The sequence below is a fragment of the Parasteatoda tepidariorum genome, chromosome 1 (genome assembly GCF_982258835.1).
Source record: "Parasteatoda tepidariorum strain Cologne lab strain chromosome 1, Ptep-v5.0, whole genome shotgun sequence".
NCBI classification, from domain to species: domain Eukaryota; kingdom Metazoa; phylum Arthropoda; class Arachnida; order Araneae; family Theridiidae; genus Parasteatoda; species Parasteatoda tepidariorum.
In genome coordinates this window covers 40608951-40631910 of record NC_141755.1, presented here as the reverse complement: position 1 = coordinate 40631910, position 22960 = coordinate 40608951, and the positions used below count along the sequence as shown (strand labels likewise).

At 30.5% G+C, this 22960-nt stretch overlaps 1 protein-coding gene and 2 long non-coding RNA genes across 5 annotated transcripts in view; 1 reads left to right on the top strand and 2 right to left on the bottom strand.

Annotated features, from left to right (window-relative positions):
• The first annotated feature begins 342 nt into the window (after nt 1-342).
• LOC139425373 (uncharacterized) lies at nt 343-7053 on the top strand. The gene is made up of 2 exons (XR_011636605.2): nt 343-508; nt 4994-7053. It is a non-coding gene; the product is annotated as an uncharacterized LOC139425373 (long non-coding RNA).
• LOC107438467 (uncharacterized) overlaps nt 7054-22960 on the bottom strand; it is a 22115-nt gene continuing 6208 nt past the window's right edge. Inside the window, exons 2-5 of the long non-coding RNA XR_015429895.1 lie at nt 19594-19765; nt 12798-12994; nt 9529-9703; nt 7054-7559 (exon numbers count right to left, since the gene is read on the bottom strand). This is a non-coding gene — a long non-coding RNA (uncharacterized LOC107438467). The remainder of the gene's footprint in view (nt 7560-9528; nt 9704-12797; nt 12995-19593; nt 19766-22960) is intronic.
• Nucleotides 19594-22960, bottom strand: part of LOC107438468 (uncharacterized) — a 22661-nt gene continuing 19294 nt past the window's right edge. For all 3 annotated transcript variants that reach the window (XM_087162496.1, XM_087162503.1, XM_087162504.1), the window contains exon 4: nt 19594-19765. The gene's annotated coding sequence lies outside the window, so the exon portion shown is untranslated. The remainder of the gene's footprint in view (nt 19766-22960) is intronic.

Sequence of the window (22960 nt, the reverse complement as noted above, 5' to 3'; positions counted from 1 at the left end):
AAATTAATTTATTAAATCAATTAATTAATTTATTAAATTAATTTATTATTATAAATTAATGAATTATAAATTAATTATTTAAAAAATTAATTAATTTAAATATTAAGTATATTTTATAGGATATATACTTTCTTTATAATGCCATTACATATTTCTATTAATATAAAAAGTTTTAGAGCTTTTTATTCACTTTACTTTTTCGGGATTTTATGAACTGAAAAATGACAATTTTCGTGAGAATGACCCATATATATATATATATATATATATATATATATATATATATATATATATATATACGTTACCAGGCAAAGTATGAAACGCCGGCATTGCCGGATTTTTTTAGGCAAGGTATGAAATATGAGAAGTGTTGTTACGGCGAGGATTCGACTACACCACACGCAAGGGATAGTCTGCCAAGAAAGTAAGAACACAGTTCGAACTAGTGCGGCAGTTGATGTAGAGAACCTGACAACAAAGGTTGCGCTGAGGGAGGTGTGGTACAGAGGTACGTAGCAATTTTGTACTGTACAATAATAAACTGCTAGTTAAGTATTCTGTTCTAATATGTAATCAGCTAATATAATCGAGATTAAACTTAAAACTAAATTGTAGATTTGTTGTGTTGGTATGAATTTAAGTTAAGTTAGTTTATTATCGTTAAGAGTATTTAGATCCATGAGTGACAATATAGATAATGTTGAACTTTCTTAAATCTTTCATAAATCACAATGCAATGTAATTCATCTTTGAAACATTTGTGCCGATGAAAAAAAACACGGTATTTTTAAAAAAAAATTTAAATGCTAGGGAACATTGAAAATAATTTTAATTTCGACACATGGTTTTCTATCCTAACAATCTCGTTATGTGAATGAATGGTTTTAAGGTATTAATAATTAATTACTTTAAAGTAATTAAGATTGTTTAAAATTAATAATTATTTCTTTTTTAATTTAATAATTAGGAATAGAAATTAACTTAGCTGTCACGCCAAATTTTTTTTATCTGAGTCTTGCCACGTGCGTCTACAGTTTTAGTGTAATTTCTGCAGTTGTTTAATTCAAAATATGTTGAGCCAAAATGAGTAGAAGACGTTAACGATCACCTGAACGTGTGGAAGTACGAGAAAATAATATTCTCCAAAATAACTCAGATTTCATAAATTTATTACCCGAACATCGCCGTGATAGTGACGAATTAACTGTTATGGAATTTCTGGACAATTAAATTTAATAGCTCTCTTAATTCAATGGATAGACCAGGAAAATTTTTTTATAGCTAAATTAAAGTTAAAAGATTCAGTTGCTAATCATTTAAAAATAGATTGAGAAATTACTAACACAAATAATTTCGAAATATTTAGCAATCTTTTGATCCAAAAGTTCCAGAAAATTATACCATTAGCTACAAATTTACACCCTTTAGCGCAATGTAAACAAGAAGATTCGGAATCTGTTCAAAACTTTGCATCTAGAACAGCGTTTCCCAAAGTGGTCCATATGAATCCCCAGGGGTCCGTGGTACCATTCAGGGGGTCCGTGAAAGATAAAAACTGATTTAGGGATCCCTGAACAACGTCAGGGGGTGAGGTTTAATATAAAATATTAAAATTGTGATTGGTTTTTATTATTATGGAAATTAAGATAAATAAAAGAGTAGCGATTTTTACATCCTAAGTAAACTAAAGGTGGGTGCTTATAATTATTAACAGTAGTTTGTTACACAATTGATTTACAAATTTTCTTATATCTTTTGTTCCCTTTTTAAGAGATAACAGTATGAATGAGTCGAATAAAAATTTTATGAATGAGTATGAATTTTAGAATTTTTCGAATTTTTTATCAATATTTTTTAGCTGTTTTTTTTATTGCACCTTTCCAAAATATTTGTCATCTTTTTAAAAAATTCTATTAACAAAAGAAAAAGAATTAAAAATTAAAAAAAAAATAATGTTTTTGCGTATTTATTTCTTTAAACCTTAAAATCGGAATACTAATTATTTTGCTAATTATGTAAATTGAGGTTTCTAGCAGATTGTTGCAGTAGCAGTTAAATGTAAATTACTAGTTTGAAAAATTTTGTTAAGTATTTAGATAACTTACATTTTTTTCAAGATCATATTATATAAATTTCTATAATTCCTTAGCAGCGGTAAACTTAAGAAAAAGTAATATTTTAATATATTTAACTCTATACTCAATCTAGACTACGTAAAGACTCGAAATGTAAATTATCCCCAGAAATTATTATTTTCCTATAGCAGATATAATATCTGTACTTTCGAAATTCTATTTTTAAGGGACATTGTACTCCAGCTCTCTGCGTTTGTTAGTCTCCACCACTCACCAGAAACTTTTTTTCGGATTGCTTTGTAAATTGTGATCGCTTTTCTCTCCCTTTTGATGCACTTACATATTTTAATTTTGCATTTTATGTAAGTTAGCAATTTTTTTTAAAAAAACATATATGCAACAAGCATTTTGTGGAACATTGATTTGATTTATATGCATAACGAATGAGTTTCTATTTCAATGCTACTAGGAAATAACATTTGAAACAAATCATAGAACATCTTTATATAGATGATTATGAATATTTTATGAAGTTTTATGCCTTTCATTCTAACATAAACTAGTTGAATGAAAGTAAAAATCACAACTAATCTGTCTTTCTTTATAAAATTCATCACTATCCTGAATCAATTATAGAACTTCACTAGCATAAAATTTTTATTAAAATAAATTACACTCTAAATCATTAATGAACCTGTGCAAATTAATTATCAGCATAATTAAAAAATAGAACATAGTTTGTTTACATGAATTAAATATTTCACTTTGAATTTTTTTATTCAAGGCATACCAAATATAGAAAACGTAATTTTATTTGCTTTTATTTAAAAAAAAATGAATCTATAAAAATAAACTTATTTAAAATACAAACAATGCCATGTGAATTTTGCCATAGACAATTGATATATGGTAGGTATCAAAATTTAAAATTTAGCACAATATGAATACGTTATAAATATCTATATATTTATTTAGTTGACTGAAAATTGACAACTGACATTAATTGGGCTTTACTGCATATACTATAACATTCTTCCTCCTCCGTTAAACTCGATGTCGATTGTCGAATTTGTTGAATATTTCACATTTTGAATCGGAAAGAGCAATAAATTTCACGGGTTTATGCTTGTTTATATTTTTAAACTCAAATGTCGAAAATGTATGTTTCAAAATTAATATTGCATGTATAAATTGCATATTTCAATCGTCAGGGCTTTAATTGGTTTGTGTTTGAATGAAATAAAAGAATTGCAAGTTTAAACACATTCGAGTTTAAATTTATCCAAATATATTGTCACTTTTTTGCTGCCAACGTGTAAGAAAAATAACTAAAACAGGATTACATGGTCGCCTCGTGACTTGATTTTTGAACTTCATTTGTTGGATCATAGAAGAGTAGCATACTGTTTTATAGTATGTTACTCTCCAATGTTTCATGGAAGAGTAACATACTGTATATTTGTTTTCCATGAAATTACTTCATTACTGTTGCCACAATCATATTGCAAATAATTGTCTTTAATAGGAGATTGGCTTACAAATTCGAATTTTCACGTGTTTCTAAACAAAAATCAGTAAATCAGTAAAATTCATGAAGTTTTTGACACAATAATTCAGAAGCATTATTCCTTCACAATATACTTTTTTTAAGAATTAAAAACTCTCCTTAGGTATTTCATGAAAACATTAAAGTTTAGTTTGCACATTCATCATAGTTTTTGTTCCAGTTAAAAAAAAGTTAAAAATTGAACAAAAAAATGCACAACTCATTTACATATAAAAATGTTGAAATACATTCTGCTAGGAACAAACTATTTGTTAAGTAGCAAATATTATTGATCGAAATTAGGCAAAACGTTATTACAAATTGAACTTTAACCGGAAATTAATGTGAAACTGTAACTTGGATATGAAATAAACGTTAAGGTAGTTTTAAAAAAATATTATGTAACAGTAGTTACTCAAACAATTTGTTTCAATTGTATCAAAAGGATTTATTCAACAATTAAAATAATATCGACATATAAAATACTTACAAAAACTTCTAATTTCAGTTCTGCAAATGAAAAGTGAACTGAATTCTGCTTACTGAAACAACTATAAATGCATTCGTACCAGATGTGTTTTAAATATTTTGTCACAGCTAAGCTGGTAAAATTATTTAACATGATTAATAGAAAATTATGATTGTTTTTTTCACAATGACGTAGTAATTTTGATATTTGATGAAAATGTTTCATAATATGGAGTAGCGATTAATTTATGTTAATTTATTTTTACCAAAAAAAAACCAGTCTGAAATTTTCTCACGAAATTATAATAACAAAAATATAAAATAAAATTATTAAAAAAATTATAAAATAATTTTTTTAGGCTTAATAAAGTCAAATAAGTGTGTGCTTCGAGCGGTCTATGGTATGTGCAAAAGGTTCAGTTAGTATGAAAACGTTTTCCTTGTGGGCTATGCCGCTAACAATATGTAATATTTTTTTTTTAATTTCTCAACAAAATGTACAGATTTCAGAAATATTCCAGTAAAATAATTTTTGTTATTATTTTTAGTCTCGATTTATTTTAGTTTATACAGACTATATGAAAAATATTAATATAAATATCCTAGTTCAATCATCTAGGGAGTTAAGAGCAGAAGATATGAAAATGAGTGTTTTCTAAGGAGTAACATCCAATGGTCCAAGGTACAACACTATATTGTTATTCGTACCGATTTCCTATTTTCAATATGAATTAAAAGATATTAAAAGATATTTCTAAAAGATATTTCTATGAATTAAAAGATATTTCTAAAATACAGAAATTAAAATAAGGATATGTTTGCTAGAATGCGTATGTTATATTAATAGACATGCTTATAATGTAAAAAAGGTAAGTTGTTATATTTGCTTATTTATGTCTCACAGGAGCAGAACAATGGCGACGGTCTGGGAAACATCCCTGAAGATGATCCGAAGACATGCCATCACAATTTTGATCCTCTGCGGAAGGGATGGTTCCCCGCATTGGTAGCCCAACGACCTGCGCACAAAGTCGAGCAGTTTACGAGAACCTATACCGCACACCCTCGGTCCTTTCGTTGACTGATCAAAGTGGCCACCCAACCTCACTCTTACAGCAGGCTGTGATGCTTGACTTCGGTGCTCTACTCTGATGATTAGTTCACTTTTAGGATCAGCCCACCCTTATGATCAGTTCCTAGTGGAGCCATACTACCTATTATGCATTTACCATGTATTTACCACAAAATTTCAGAGCTTTTTGAATTATTACCTTCTGCGCTTAAAAATAAAAAGCTGAAACTGGCTCGATGTATTTAATAGTTTATAGCATTTAATAGGTCATAATATATAATAGTTTATAGTATTTAATAGTGTATAACATATAATAGTTCAATGAATTAATTAGAAAAAAGTATTCAGATTCTTAAAATAATAAGCATTTTTTAATGCGAAATTGGTGTTTGAAGTTCTAAGTCAGTAAAATAATTCCATCCCTTGATTCATTGCATGGTCCATATCTACCTCCCGTTCAATGGGAGACTATATGGCTTCTTGCCATATGCCATATAGTCTTGTGCAAAACTATTCGATTAGTGGCAAAAATTTCCTGAGATATTGAAAACGCCCAAAAAGTGAAATTAATATTGAGAGGCTCAAGCTTTTACCATTCCCAAGAACCATATGTTGATATGATTGCCGTTACTTTCCACCCCCCCCCCCCCTGTTTTGTTAGACAAAAATCGAAATTCGTAAAAAAAAGGTATGTTTATTTAAAGAGAGTAAGTTTTTGTGTCTGTTCTCATCATTTATCTCTAATTTATTTGCATATTTGAGATGATTCCTTTGAGTCATAAAGATAGCCAACAGCCCTCCTTAACTCTTAAGCCTCTCCTCCTCTTATCCTTTAAAATTAGATGAAACTCCCAAAATACCCAAAAGTTTGTAAGATACTGAAATACCGATAAAAGTATGTTAAAAGTTATGTTAAATTTTAAAGTTACTTAAAATATGATGTTAAACGTACATATGTATGATAAAAGTGTGATATTGAGAAAGGTATGTAAAATGATATTCAAAACTACCAGAATATGGTAAAAATTACGTGTTTCTGGCTCTCTGGGATACATAAAAAGTTTTTTAAGTTTTACGAAAACACTTCGATAATAATTATAGTAAAATTAACCATAAAATATAATATTATAATATGTGATAACATTTTGTTGAATTTGGCAAAATTTGCTTATTTCATCATGATTTTTAAAAGCATGGCATAAAAACCATTTATTCGGAAAAATTTACTTTTATGATTTGCATTTTTTATGAAATGTCTGGTATTAAAAACTGTAATTTTGAGAACCAGAGCATCCGGTAAACCGTTACCATATGAACTGGAAAATACCAAATGAATGATTTATAGATAACATATAGTTTGGTTTTATTAACAGAACTATATATTGTTTTTATATTAGAAATGTCATTACCATGCAATTCGGTAATTTTACCAGATTTTTTCCCCGTGTGCTTTGTTTGTAGTATTATATAGGGTATAATAGTTTGTGTATAACGATCGATAAAAAAAGTCATTTAGATACAAAATTTTTTTATTTTTTATTTTTCGAACTATACAATTCTAAGAAATTTCTGTGTGAGGTATTATGTTCTCTATAAGTTTTTCATTTTGTAAATTCCAGAAATTTCCTACCTTTCATTTATTTACATTAGAGGCGCAAGTTAAATGTTAAAGAGTAAGGGGAAAAAAAGTGCAAGAAAATCAGAAAATCCACTTTTACTTGAAAAGAAAGAGAATTCTTGAGAAGTGTCTGTTTCCATATAAATAATATAGCGATTGTTCTAAAATTTTTTCGAACATCAAGCCAACTTTTCTTTTCTAATTTCCACTAAATGTAGTTTCTTCTGTGATGTCGATTCTGTTTTAACAATCAATACTAAAAATAAACATATAATGCCATTTTATATAGTCTTTATTGTTGTGAGATGTATTTGGAAAGTTAACATGCAGTTAAGTAAATTTAAAATTTGCATTCACATAAAAGTACAATACATTTTTGAAAATGTATTCACATAAAAGTACAGTACATTTTTGAAAAGTTTGTTAAACGCATTAATGAATCATGGAATCATATTTTTGAATAGCAAGGCATAAAATAACCTCGCATTTTTAATTGCAGAAAGAAATATTATGCATCCCGTTTCTTGAAGTTGCAATGATCAAATTTCCTGTTTCAGCACCTGCGAACATTTCCAAGTTAAGAACCAGGGCATTTGTGACTGTGTCGTTTCTTTTTGGTATATTCTGGCTTGGGTGTGGTTGTCGATTTATTTAAATCAATGCACGTAGGAAATCCCATGATATTTATCTTGATACAATCCGGCTTGGGCGTGGTTGTTGGTTTATTGAAACAATAATACGTAGGACGTCCAAAGATATATACCTTGACGCAATCTTCTTCTGCAATTAAAATCATTTCATCATGCATTTATTTAAGTGAACAAAAATAAAATAATATCACACATCCTAAAATTAAAATACACAGAAGGAAATTCTCATTTCATAAGTATTAATGATTTTGTCATCAATTTTTTAAATTAACTCATAATGCCTTCCAGTCTATTCTTAATAAATAGAAAACATATTTTTTAAGTATGCATGTAAGCTAGTAAATCTAAACTTTTTTTAAAAAAAAATACTATACATTTTTGAAGACTTTTATAAAACAGAAAAAAAATTCGTCTTTGGGTCATGTTATGACATTGGATGCTTGCAACTCGAGAAGAAGTGAAATTACCTGATCATGTGATTTAAATCAGATTTTATTGGATACCTGTTAATGACGTCACGCGTGGGAAGTGAACTTCACTGGTTTCTTTCAAATGTCATGATATTCCTAGGATAACGTCACTTGCAAGTATACGATTAATGGATATAAAGGAATACTAAATTTTCGCTTTCACGGGGACAAACATACGAGGGCTGTATATTAAGTAAAAGCCATTTCGTTGATACCGGCATTCCTGAGTAACAAGTGTGCTCATTTGCAGCCTGTATAAGTATTCTGTGTCGTTAAAATGTTCAAATTTAACAAATGTCTGGCCAAGCTCAAGATATGGTCAGTGATGCGCTTTAAGTCGGTAAAAAACCTGCATGCTGCATACATTCCCTGGCAGATTTGGGAAGTTACAAAATTCCCTGCCATTTTGACAGGTATTTATTTATTATTTTATTTATTATTTTATTTTTTATGAAAAGTGCGAAGTATTTTATTTTTTATGACGTTGATTTTCTCCACAGCCCAGATCCCTGCTTTATTGGACTATTTTCCCTGGGAAGTTTTGGACTAATCTGAAAAGTGCGAAGTATTTTATTTTTTATGACGTTGATTTTCTCCACAGCTCAGATCCCTGCTTTATTGGACTATTTTCCCTGGGAAGTTTTGGACTAATCCTCTCTACAGCCCGAACTTTGCGCTGATTCATTTTAATCTTTTCCGACAATATTTTAAGATATGCTAAGTGCTTAAACAAACTGTACTTAAAGAAATAGAAACGTAAGTAGAATATGAAAATAAATTTGCTTCGTGAAAAATTTCTTTTGCTTGCTTTGCCTTTTCAAACGGCCCTCACTTAAAAAAACAACCCTGGTATTTTCAATGTTGCTGTTTTTGGTCCTGCAAACAGATATGAAGCAGGACATTTAGAATTTCCCCTTTTGCCGATAATCTGCTAAGGCATAGGCGATTTGAATATGAAGGCAGGGCTCTGAAGCAATCTTTTTCTGTTTTATTGGTAAAACAAAACTGTTTAAAGCATTTACTGGAGTAAAGAAAAATTTTGTAGCATAATTTGTTTCTGGAAACAACTATAAAATAAGGATGAGGAAAAAAGTTTTTAATTTAAAAAGAGATAGACACATTTTTATAGAAGTTTATTCTGAAATTTTATATGAAAGGAATTGTTCGATTAGATATCATCAGTATTTAATTTTACAGCAAGTCGCTGATCAGCTGACCCTACTCTTTTGGTTTTGCGATTGCTAATATTCAACTCCGAAGCCCTGTAATTTTGATCCCAATCCAGAAGACAAGAGAACTTCAGGATCTAGTATTGGAAGAAATTTGAACGACTTTTTGATGGAATTGACCCGCATTTGCGCTACATAGATCAATAAAGCTCCCGCGGTTAGCTTGATGGCAAGGGAACTCTAACCCGTGATTCGTCGGCCACTGAGGATATTTTACGTTGTGGTCGGTACAAGCCGGGTGCGGCATTCGTAACGACTAGCCATTGCTGGGATTAAAACCCGGTTCACCTCATTAAAAGGCGAACGCTTTATCATCCGAGCCATCACGGCTTAGGTTTCACCAATGGTAAAAAATTATTTTGTACAAAGTGGGTATCTAGACATTTAGAGATACACTTACTTGGTACGCAACTATCGCAACAGCCACAGTAGCCCCCTTTTTCTTTAATTACTTCTCCATCCTTACAGACAGGGTTTTGACATCTAACGCGGCTACAGATATCTTTTTCACACTTTTCAGAATATACCACAGAAACTATTGCTACGAGCACAAATATTTCTTTCCACATTTTTACCTAAAACAAATACCAAGTAAACAGTTATGTGAAAACTGTAGTATTTAAAAATACTTAATTATTTGATTATAGTTATTTTCATCCAATAGTTTTGCGAAAATCCGATAACTTTTTATTGCTGTTACCGTGGTTGACCGAAATCAAGAGAATGTCGACATTCGCTGGTAAATGTCAACAATCACATAGTCGCTTTGGTGAATGTTCGAAATATTTGTTCTATCCAATTTGATATTAATTTATTCGTTGATACTATTATATTTATTCGATATGTTAATATCTGCTGAGGATAGATTAGGTTCGGAGTACCGGTTAAATGCATACTCGTCAGTGACACTTGAGCTTGAAAAACATTGTTGTAAGGCATACCGTGCAAATGTATACCGGGCAGTGGCACCTAATATATATTTAGGACATTCACCAAAGCGACTATGTGATTGTCAACCATTACCGGTAGAAATCAGCAACCACAAATGTCGGTCATTCACAGTAGCATTGCTACCACATAAAGCGTTAATCAGCTCTTTTTGTTACATAAATTTTTCAGTATGCATATTTTTACTTAATATAATCAGCATACATTTACCTGGGAAACACCCCTGCTCTAGCGCAAAACATCCTAATATTTAGGTATACAACGCTTTAATCAAAGCAGGTTTCACGATAATTCATTGACTTCAAAAAAACTATGATTTTACTATGATTTAATTCGAAGAATAATACAGTGTGGGAGACATTCTAAAATTCGCGATTTTCATTGGTGAAGGGAGGACTTCACCAATAAAAATCGCGAATATAAAACAACCGAATTTCAAGTTATTTGTTTATATATTGAAAACTTGTAGTGTGGGTAAAACCGTTCGGGAAATTTGCTTGATGTTTTAAACCGTTTTTATCTGATATTCCTTATATCAGATAAAGCATGAGGATGTCGTATATAAAACTGAATACATTATCAAATTTGTAAGAATTTTTTCTTACAGTTATATGTTTAAATAAGGTTACTATTGTTTCGACGGAGTGAGTGAAGCAATTATTTTTTTATCATTGGTTTTTCGAATAAGTTTAACTCTGAAAATTTTTTAAAGATGAGAATAGACTATGTTTTAACTAAAATTTACAATCGAGTATGAATTAAATCGCAACACATATAAATGTGAAATATTTTCTCCATTTCTTTACCTTGTTCTTTGATATTTTTATAGATTTATGAGCTTAGAATACAAAAAATGACCTAAAACTTGTGTGCCTCCAGGCTCTATAAATTAAAATATTCTAAATTAAGAAATGTTATGAATTATTTGCTCCGAATGTTATTTATTAGTAGAATTGAAATGAAAGAAAATAAAATTATGATGAATACAACATGAATATACATAAGAATCAAACGTTTCACAGGAAGTAAGCGTTGCTTGAGAAATTCATTTTATTTAGATTATCAGCATACATAGTAGAGCTGTGATGTACTTATAAATTACTTAAATCATAAATCTCCAGTGAATTAGCGTAGTATGTGTGGGTCCTTTAGTATAATATAAAGCACTAACGCGTAGATATTTGTAAAACAATTTTCATGTTTTTAAAATTTCAATATACATCTAAGTTTCAGTAATATTTAATATTTTTCTTTTGTTAATCATGACACGAACTCAAACGTAATCTTATAAAATAATGATTTCGAGAGAAATAAATAAAATTTTCCAAAAGAATAAATAAATAGTCATTATTTGAAATAAACAAAAGTGAGAAGAACTTCGAGAAAAAAACCCTCATAAAATTGCAAGAACTTATGAACAAATTAAAATATTGATGAAAACTCGATAGGATGACAATATACCGAATAGTAAATGATTCAAATTTCAGAACAATTGAATAATTTATTGCAGAGTTACAGTAGCAAGTTCAATAAGGTGTTGACCCGCCTCTAGCCTGGATACAAGCTGCCACACGGCGTGGCATAGACCGATAAAGCTCCCGGATGGTCTGTTGCGGTATTCCCTGCCAAATTCAATCCAATTGTCGAACGAGGTCATAAACATTCCGTGCCAGATGCAATCGCCTTCCCATCATATCCCAGACATGCTCGATGGGAGAGAGATCTGGTGATCTGGCAGGCCAAGGAAGAGTTTGACAAGCTTGCAGACAGTTCATAGCAACACATGCCGTATGTGGTCTGGCATTGTCCCTTTGAAAAACCAGCCCAGGGCGCTGCAAAAGGAACGGTAGCAAAACAGGTCTTAGGATGTCGTCGACGTACCGCTGTGCAGTAAGTGTACCTCTAATGACGACCAAAGGGGTCCGGCTGTCAAAAGAAATGGCACCCCGGACCATAATGCCTTGTTGAGTGCAATAGTGAAGGCAGGATCCTCCCTCTGCCCTGTGCGTCTCCAAACACTTCTTCGATGATCGTCAGGACACAGTTGGAAGCGGGATTCGTCGCTAAAGACTATACGTTCCCAGTCGGCATCATTCCAGCCTGATCGAGCGTTGATTTTTCGCATCTTAGTGCGTTCTTGGTGCGTCGATTTTTTTGTTATAGAGTGTATTAATATAATACGGCCAGCTTCTTACGAGTAAGAGCTTTTGCGTGCAGTAGGTATGGCTTATTTTAAAACTATATAGCTATGTAAATGCAGATGATTATTTAACTTGATCTTGTCTTTTAAAATATTTAAAAAATTTTAGAAGTTATCAGGAAATTCTAGTAAAGAGTATTTTGCATTGAAGTTATTATAGAGGTCAATTATAATTTTTGCATTTATGATAGAAATCGCTGACTTAAAAGATACGTTTATAGGTCGTTTTAAAATTCGAAGCACTTTTGATGGCTGACAAAAGACAATTTTTATTATAGGATAGAATAATCTGTTTACTTAGATGTTTATTTAAACCTGAAATGCAAGCTGTTAAAATTTATGTCTAATATTATAAAAATTAATGAAAAGCTGTGATTTATATAAATTTTTAACAAAGAGCAATCAAAACAGGCTGCCCAAAGTGACAAAATAAAGTTTGTTTCCCATGTTTTACTAATTTCCCATAATTAGTAAAACTCAATATCACTATTAAATTTTAATATCTAAACATTTATACTCACACTTCGAATGTAACTTTGTTCAAAGAGTAGTATCTTCCTATAGACAGAAACAATCAAGTAAACATTTTTGGAAGTTTGCTGCAACTCTTTTAAAAGAATCGTTTGGATGTTGAAAACGTATAGAAAGGCTGATTCAATATACAAGTTCGTGAGATTCAGATTATGCCAACTTAATTTAGTACAATGAATAGACAAATCTGGAAGTAAAGGTTATAAATCATACAGCAATTAGTTTTGTGAAAGCATTCCAAGATTTATTTAGAATGATTCCTTAATCCTTCCTTAAATTTTGTAAGAATTGAGTTAATTTTGAATGATACCGCTATCGCTAGCTGAAACGATATTGTGAAAAATTTTAGCGTCGACGCTTTAAACGTCAAAAATGTTGGCAATTACTTGGCAATAAAGATGGTAGTAAAATGTAATGCATAACTCTCGCATCAAGGAGCTTCACTTCACCAAGAAAGTTCCTTACACTACTTGGAGTGAAATAGCCACCACCATTTTTGTTATTCAATTGTTGTATATATATATATATATATATATATATATATATATATATGTTCAAAATGAAGAATAAAACAAAGAAAAATTAAAGACATATGAAAAAAAGGGGGTGGGAAATAATAAGTAAAAAAATAACAAACAACATATTATTTAAAAAAAATAATAATAAAAAATGAAACTTTAGTTAAAAAACCTGAAAAAAAGCCGGAAAAAAAAGATATAATCTTTTCTTCAGCCCACACGATTATATCCGCAAAACAGAGTGCTTTCTGATATTGTATCAATAAAGCCAAAGCAAAATATATTAATACAATAGTGTGAGGAGCACTCAAAATTTTTTTTTATAAAATAACTACATAAAAATAGATCATAAAAAGTAAAAATAACATGTAAAAACAGATAATAAAATAAAATAAAAAGAAAAAACATTAAAAAGGGGGGACTATAAAGCGAGTAGCAAAATCATAACAACTTACATGGGCAGATATTTTTCAAGAATGATTTAAAAATGTTTTCGCAGAAAGATTGCCAGATTACAAAATATGAAAACAAAAGATGAAAGCAAAAGCGCAAACTGAGTGTAACAAGAGGGTTTTAAAGTGTCGTTCTTACTGCACTGCTGAAGTGATTTGTTATTCTGAGTTTTGATTTGTTAGTTACCAAGGATGGTCCCGAAATGGATGTGCGCAAGGTAATATTATAGTGGATAATTTTAAAAATTGATCATAAATAGTTTTAGAAGATAGATGTTTATTTAAGAAAAAATATAAAATAGAAAAGAGAAACATAAATTGCCTGCTTTGCAAATAATTTTAGCCGCGGATTTGCACGATATGGATTAGCACATAGAAAAATTATTTAAATTATCAAAGAAAGAATTTTAATAGATAATTTTAACACGGATTTGCCCGAAATGGATTTGCACATGGAAAAATTAACAAAGAAAAAATTTTAGCAGATAATTTTAACCACGGATTTGCCCGAAATGGATTTGCACATGGAAAATTGTATAAATTAATAAAGAAATTTTAAGCAAACAATTTTATCCACGGATTTGCCCGAAATGGATTTGCACATGGAAAAACTGTATAGATTAACAAGGGAAATTATTTAGCAAAGGAATTTTTAGTAAATAATTCTAACCACGGATTTGCCCGAAATGGATTTGCACATGGAAAGATTAACAAAGAAAAAATTTTAGTACATAATTTTAGCCACGGATTTGCCCGAAATGGATTTGCACATGGAAAATTGTATAAATTAATAAAGAAATTTTTAGCAAACAATTTTATCCACGGCGCAATAAATGATACTTATTGTTTTTCTTAACTTTCTTAGTGTTTTCTTGTATTTATTTTTTTATTATATATATATATATATATATATATATATATATATATATATATATATATATATATAGCAATAACTTTCTACGGTTGACAAATAAAGTTTTCTAACTCAAGTCAGGGATGTGCACTCTTTTCCATAGTGATTATAGCGCCATACTGTGGACACAAAAGTCACAGCGTTGGATACAGTCGGAGCCAAACATCAACTTTCTCGTACTATCCATACATTAGTGGTAACGGACAGCGAAAGCGAAACTCTTTCACTCCTCAACAGAGGGCAGCACTGAACTATTTATCTTCATTGCATAGTTCACCTTAATTCGTCAAAAAAATTAGTAAATACAATCAAAATAAGAAAAGCCAGAGTTTTAAACAACATTAATACCCGAATTAAACATAACTTTTTAGAGCATAGTGTTAATTTACAGTTAGAAGGCATGTATTTTACGCGAGGAAATTTATCCTAAGGCCTGTATTTTCATGGGTAGAAATTTAATTTCACGGTATGCCTGGAGCATATTTCGCCGGTCACTGAATGTCCAGTTGTGAATGTATTAGAGAGGAAGGGAATGTCATGGGTGCTAAAAGCCTTTGTTTACTATTATCAAAAAGTAAGTTTGGGAATAAGTCTTTTCTCACTCAGATTTTGGTGCGGTTTTCAGTTTATTTATATAAATGCACTCAGGAAATCTCCTAGTCTATCTCCTATCTCCTTATAACTATCTAAATACAGTGTTCTTTGTTTTCTGCAATTAAAAATATTTCCCAAAGCATTTACTTAAGTGAAAAAAAATGTTAAAAAATCCCAGAAGGAATTTTGTCTCATTATAGTATTATTTTTTTCATATATAACATTAAGTGTATGAGGCCGAATATATTTTTATTTCATAGGTGATGACTCTGTTTTTCCTTAATCATTTAAGAAATTACCTAATGTCTGGTATTCCAGTCTTTATTAATTAAAAAAAATATTCATAAAACATGAAATCGAGTGAGTTTAAGCTATGTATTCGCATAAAAGTATGACACAATTTGAAATTTCTAAGTCACGTTAAGGAATATTGGCATCATATTTTGGAGCAGTAACAAAATGACGCTATACTTGGCAAAAGGAAGCAAAAAAAAAAATATCACGTGACTCTCTCCTTAATGTTGGAATGTTCAAATTTTCAGTTTATAACGCAAATAGCTCTAATCTGGATACCCGGACAATGGAGATTTTGTCTTTTTTTCCTGGTATGTACTGGCTTGAGGGTGGCAGTCGGTACCAAATTTATACAAATGAACAAAGGAAATCCCTTGATATATGCCGAATTACAGTATTTGCTTTCTGCAATTAAAAATATTTTACTAAGTATTTACTAAAGCAAACAAAAATGGGAAAAAGTCATGGAGAAAATATTTTTCCATTTTGCTTTGATTTTGTCCATCTAACATCCAGTGTATGAAGCTTTGTATTCGCATAAAAGTATAACACAATTTGAAATTTCTAAATCACATTAAAGAATATTGGCATCATATTTTGGAGCAGTAACAAAATGACGCTATACTTGGCAAAAGGAAACAAAAAAAAATCACGTGACTCTCTCCTTAATGTTGGAATGTTCAAATTTTCAGTTTATAAAGCAAATAGCTCTAATCTGGATACCCGGACAATGGAGACTTTGTCTTTTTTTCCTGGTATGTACTGGCTTGAGGGTGGCTGTCGGTACCAAATTTATACAAATGAACAAAGGAAATCCCTTGATATATGCCGAATTACAGTATTTGCTTGCGCAGGTCGTCGGGCTACCGAAGCGGGGGTGCCATCCCTTCCGCAGAGGATCAAAATTGTGATGGCATGTCTTCGGATCATCCTCCGGGATGTTTCCCAGACCGTCGCCAATAGCCCATTGTGCAGCTCTAGTGCGACGTAAAGTAACAACAACAACAGTATTTGCTTTCTGCAATTCAAAATATTTTACTAAGTATTTACTAAAGTAAACAAAAATGGAAAAAAGTCATGGAGATAATATTTTTCCATTTTGTTTTGATTTTGCCTATCTAACATCCAGTGTATGACAACGAGTGCATTTTAATTTCATGTATGGCAATAGTTTTGTTTCAATCATTAAAATTGTATTGAGGAGCATTCAACAATGCATACAATTATTGAGGAAGCATTCAACAAACTAAATACAGTAAAATTTAATTTTGTATTCACATTAGTATACACAAAAGTATTACAAAATTCGGATTTCCTTGATTAATGAACCTTGGCTCTACATTTAGAACAGTTACACATGAAGCAAAATAATGTTATTACCGTCAAGAGAAAAATATTTTAAGTGATTCTTTTTAAAGTTTCAACGTTCAAATTCCTAATCTATTCTGCAAATGGGTCCAAACTGTGAACCAGGACAAAAAGGTTTTTGTCTTTTCAACCTGGTGTGTACTGGCTTGGGAGTGGTAGTCTGTCTATTTATATAAATGCACTGAGGAAGTCCCAGGATAACTATCGGGATACAGTTTTCTTTGCTTTCTGCAAGTAAAAATATTTCATCAAGCAATTACTTAAGTGAACAAAAGTGTGAAAAGTCAGAGAAAAAATTTCTTTCTCATTATTGTATTATTTTTTTTATATATAACATTAAGTGCATGAGGCCGAATATATTTTCATTTTATGGGTGATAATTCTGTTTTTTTTAATCATTTAAGTAATTACCTATTGTCTTTATTGATTAAAAACAAATTCATAAATTATGAAATTGAGTAAGTTTAAGCTTTGTATTCATATAAAAGTATAGCATAATTTGAACTTTCCAAATCACAGTCAAGAATCTTGGCATCATATTTTGGAACAGTAACGCATAAAGCAAAATGACGCTTTCTTTTCAAAAGGAAAAATTAATTACGTGACTCTCTCCTTAGTGTTGGAATGCTCAAATTTTCAATTTATAAAGCAATTGCTCTAATCTGGATAACCGGACATTGAGGATTTTGTCTTTTTCTCCTAGTGTGTACTGACTAGGGCATGGCTGTCGGTTACAAATTTATAGAAATAAACAAAGGATATATGCCGATTTACAGTCTTTGTTTTCTGCAATTAAAATATTTTACTAAGTATTTACTTAAGTAAACAAAATCGGAAAAAAGTCACGGAGAAAATATTTTCCCATTTTGTGTTGATTTTTGTTGTTAAACACCCAGTGTTTAACAGCGAATGCATTTTAATTTCATGTATGGCAATAGTTTTGTTTTAATCATTAAAATTGTAAGTAATTCTAATCCAGTCTTTATTGATAAAACATTCAACAAACTAGTAATACAGTAAAATTAAATTTTGTCTTCACATTAGTATACACAAAAGTATTACAAAGTTTGGATTTCCTAAATTACATTAATGAACCTTGGCTTCACATTTTAGGACAGTAGCACATGAAGCAAAATAACGCCACTACAGTCAAAAGAAAAACATTTTAAGTGATTCTTTTTAATGTTCCAATGATCAAATTTCTAATCTATCCTGCAAATGGCTCCAGGCTGTGATCCAGGGCAAAAAGGTTTTTGTCTCTTCAACCTGGTGTGTACTGGTTTGGGCGTGGTTGTCTGTTTATTTATGTAAATGCACTCGGGAAGTCCCATGAAAACTATCGTGATACAGTTTTCTTTATTTTCTGCAATCAAAAATATTCCATCAAGTATTTTTACTTAAGTAAACAAAAATATGAAAAAGTTCTAGATAATTTTTTATTATTCTATTTTGTATTGATTTTCTTTGTCTAACACTCAGTGTATGAAGCCGATTCTATAAATGATAATAGTTTTTCAAGATCATCATCAAGATAATTGATTAATTTATAATTCCGTTTATTCTAATCTTTCTTAAGGAACAACATATTCAGCCCAGTGGTTAGAGAATCGGGTCATTAGCCCAGTGGTTAGAGAATCGGACTCCAGTCCGGATGGGTACGGGTTCAATCCCTGACTCCGTTATGACTCACTAAGCACAGGCGATATATGTGCCTTTAAAATCTGTGGAATAGAAAGTTCTGTCGTCGGTCACTGAGCTGTACCATGGGTACAGGGGTCTAGAAAAAAATTTCTTTCCCCTTCAGATCTATGTCTAAGCTGAGGAAGTACCCTCACGTGTAAGTGGTGCTGCCATCTATCAGTGTGATTCTGAGGTAAATCAATCAATTACTTTCACTCTTGTGGTGATCTCATGTCAAACTTCACTTAATTTGTAAGAGTAGGCCAAAGACTTATCTATGTACTATTAGAAAAAGCAACACAGCTTATACAGGAATCATGCATGTAATCGAGTAAATAAATTTTTATTGCAGTAATATACATGTTTAAACATTTTTTCAATTTCGAAAAAAAATATTTATCTTTGGGTCATCTTATAGAATTGGTTGACATAATGAAGCTCGACATTTTACTTGCACTGGGAGCAAAATATTTCTTAATGCTAAGGTGTTGATTTTGCTATTTTTGGATTCTAAACATCGAAGTTTTGAATCAGGAAATTTGAAATTTCACCTTTTACCCATAATCTGCCAGGCCATAGGTGAGATTGTCAACTTAGGCATGAAGATGAGGCCCTGAATTATATCCCTAAGCGAAATTTCTTTGTTTCTGAAACTGAAAATAAAGTTGCGTACAACATTTACCGGAGTAAACATAAAAGCAGCGTCTAGATTTGTTTAAGGGGAAGAATATATAAAACATAACGATAAAATATGGATAGTGAAAAAATTTTGTCCATTTACTATGTGATATTTGATAGAAAATTAAAAATTTGTAAAAATTTTTGAGGGAAGTAGTTTTTGATTAGCTTTCGTCTTCTTTAGTGAAACATTATTTGTTGCATGGTGGTATATAAAATGTGATGGGAAGGTAAAAAGGGATACACTTAGCTTATGTGTAGGAAATGTAAACTATAGTAAGATGCTTACCTGGTACACAAACGTCACAGCAGCCGCAATAGCCACCTTTTTCTTTTATTACTTTTCCTTCTTCACAGACAGGCTTTTGACATTTACTGCGGCTACAAATATCTCCACACAATTGACAATACACAACTGAGATTATTGCTGCGAGGAAAACTAATTCTTTCCACATTTTTATCTATAACAATATCAAGTAAATAGTTAACGAAAAACTACAATAAATAGACATATTTAATAGGTTGATTTCATCATTTACTGCCCGATAGTTCTACAAAAATCTGATTATTTCTTAAATCCTTCTGCGCACAGAGTAAGCATGTCTTTTTGTTTTTACAATAAAGGTAAGTTTTGTCCTTGCTCGCACCACTGGCGAATCCCCGTATTTACTTTAATCCTAAACGTAAATATTTTCCACAAAATTACTGAACATTTTGGTTTTAAAATAATTGTAGCTTTATGTGAGAACATTTTGTTAATTTGTTAATCATAGTAAAATCAATTCCTAGATTTCAAAAATTATCGTCTGTACTTGAAAACAATAAAGTGGGGAACATAGTTTGTGAGATTCAATACGAGGAAATAAATGCGAAGTAATTTTATTCGTTGAAGAGAATTATTTAATTCAAATAGGGATCGGTTTTTATTATAGTTTATTAAGTTAATTCTTATTTTTAAAAATATTACTATAAATGCTAAGATTTATATCTGGCAATATGTAATCTCTCTCTCCTGCTACTTTTGATTGGCATCTACTACAGCGTTAGCTTATGAAATAAAGACCTCGTAAGGGATAAATAATTTTTTTTGCAACAATGGATTATTAGTCAAAACTTAAAGAGAAAAATTAAGGAAAAAAACATGTAAAAGCTCTTGAATTTCCAAGAACGTAGGAATAATCCAGTAACTTAAAAAGATCAAATAAGAATTTTGAAAAAAAAACTCTCGTTAAAATTATGGAACAAAATGGCACATCAAATTTCAATATAGTAGTTGCATTTCCATGGACAGTAGATAAACAAACTTTTTTTTATAACAAGATGAACAAATAATAATTCTAAAACTAGTTGTCATTTCTGAAATTTCTTTATTTCGTCGTACTCTCCATATTTGTTTTACATATCTTCGCAATTAAGTATCTAAGCCTTTTAGAATTTAAAAAGCAAAAAAAAAAAAAAAAAAAAAAAAAAAAAAAAAAAAAAGAAGCTTGAAATTACTGTAACTTTCAAATAAGTTTTAATATCGATAAAAACTCTGTGTTAAGTTTTTAAAAAAAATTGGTTCCTTCAGCGTGTCGAATTTCGACAACAACGTAGCACTGCTGCTGCCTGTAGATCGGACCGTATGATATTTTTTCTATTCTCTAACAAATTATCGACGCTCATTTTTTCAAATTTCATTGTAATCCCCGCTCATTTTTCAACCTTAGTAATTTCGAGGCCAGGGGATAGAACTTTTGCCTTCCAATGAGGTGAACCGGGTTCGAATCCTAGCTGGTTGATTCCACACTCGGCATGCACCGACCACAGTGCTGACGTAAAATATCCTCAGTGGTAGACGGATCATGGATTAGAGTCCCCTTACTGTCAGGCTAGCCGTGGGAGGTTTTCGTGGTTTTTCTCAGCATGTAATGCAAACGCAGGTCAGTTCCATCAAGAGAGGGCAAATTTCTCCCAATACTTGATCCAAGAGTTCCCTTCTCTTCTGGATTGGGTTCAGCATTCCAAAACTTCGGAGTTGAACATTAGTAGTTGCAAACCAAACGAATTGGGTCGGTAGTTCAACAACGATAATAAAATTAAATAAAATAAAATGCCGTTTCCGTAAAACAGCAATGAAGCAAAACTTCCTAATTTTGATTCAAGCACAAATGAAGCATCACTATGATTTTATGAATGCAATAACTAATTTCATGATATTTTAATGCTTTAATAAGAAAATATCATTTTGAAATCATAAAATTCGAAGTTTTATTCAATGTGGGTGATATTGTGAAATTCGCTGATTTTTACAGTTGTAAAGTGGTTTTTAAACAACCTATTTTCATTATTTTTTATATTAATCGGATGATTATAATATTTGTAAGGAATTCTGATATTATGTTTGACGTATGAAATAATTTTAAGAATACAAAGATGTCGAACGTAATACTAAATAAACGACTTAAACTTTTCTAAGTTTTATTTTGTAATTACTTTAACCTGCCTGTAATTGTTTCTCAGGAGCGATTCAACTAATTTTTTTACTCATACTTGATATTTTAGAGTAGGTTTAGCTATCTCTATAAAGTGTGACTATAAAGAGTGTGTAAAGTGTCTCTATAAGGTGACAAGTTTAGTATTTAACAGATAGCTTAGTTTTAAATATTTTTATAATCGAATTCATAAAGCACGCTCTATGAATGGAAGCAAGATGTAAGAGAAAAAAAAAGCAAAAGCAGTTCATGAGAAAATAATGATGCTAAATTCTGTAATTTATGAAAGGCTAGCGTATTTCAGTATTATTAGGCAACATCGATTGATAATTTTAAATCTCCTTTTCTCTGTGCGAAATAAAAACTGATTTTTGCTTCAATGAAATATAAACCTAGAGAATAGGCTTTTAATTCCTCATTTTAAAGAAAATTCTATACGAAGATTTTGTGACATACTGTTATGCATGATACAATTGTTCCATATTTTTACGTAGCTCATGCACTGACATATAAATTAGTAAAGTTGTTTTTAATTCAAAACACTTAGACAATTATTTAAAAAAAAAAAAAAACACTATTACTCTTAAGATTGTATGGCTATATAAATACATTAACTTTAAAATATTATTTTAGATTTTAAATCATATTTCAATTAGTGGCCTCATTTATAAAGTGTTTCAAATGCTAGATAGATTTAGAATTTAATGCATTTTAGTAAGAGATTTTATATATAGTCATACAAGTCATTATAGTATAATTTTTACTTTTCAACATTTAAGACAGATTGTGTAACATATATATATATATATCCGGCATTTCTTTGGGGATCAGAAAAAACCCTGTTCATGTTTCCATGCTACAACACTCTAAATATTCTGATGAAGAATATTAAGAGGTTAACCATAGAATGTATAATACATAGAATAACCATAGAATATTAGAGGTAGTACCATAGAATTTCTTGACTTAAACGATAATCATTGCTCAGATATTTTTTTCTACAGTGCGTATACGGTGAAAAGAATTTTGGTAAAATTTATGAAAAGCGGTATGGTACTGAGATTTTGGGTAAAAAGTATAATTATGCCATATAACTAAGCCATAATTCTGGTAATAAAATCAAAATATTAGGCTAACCATGGCGGTTTTCGTACTTGTAGGTGTGGTAGGTATGCTACTTGA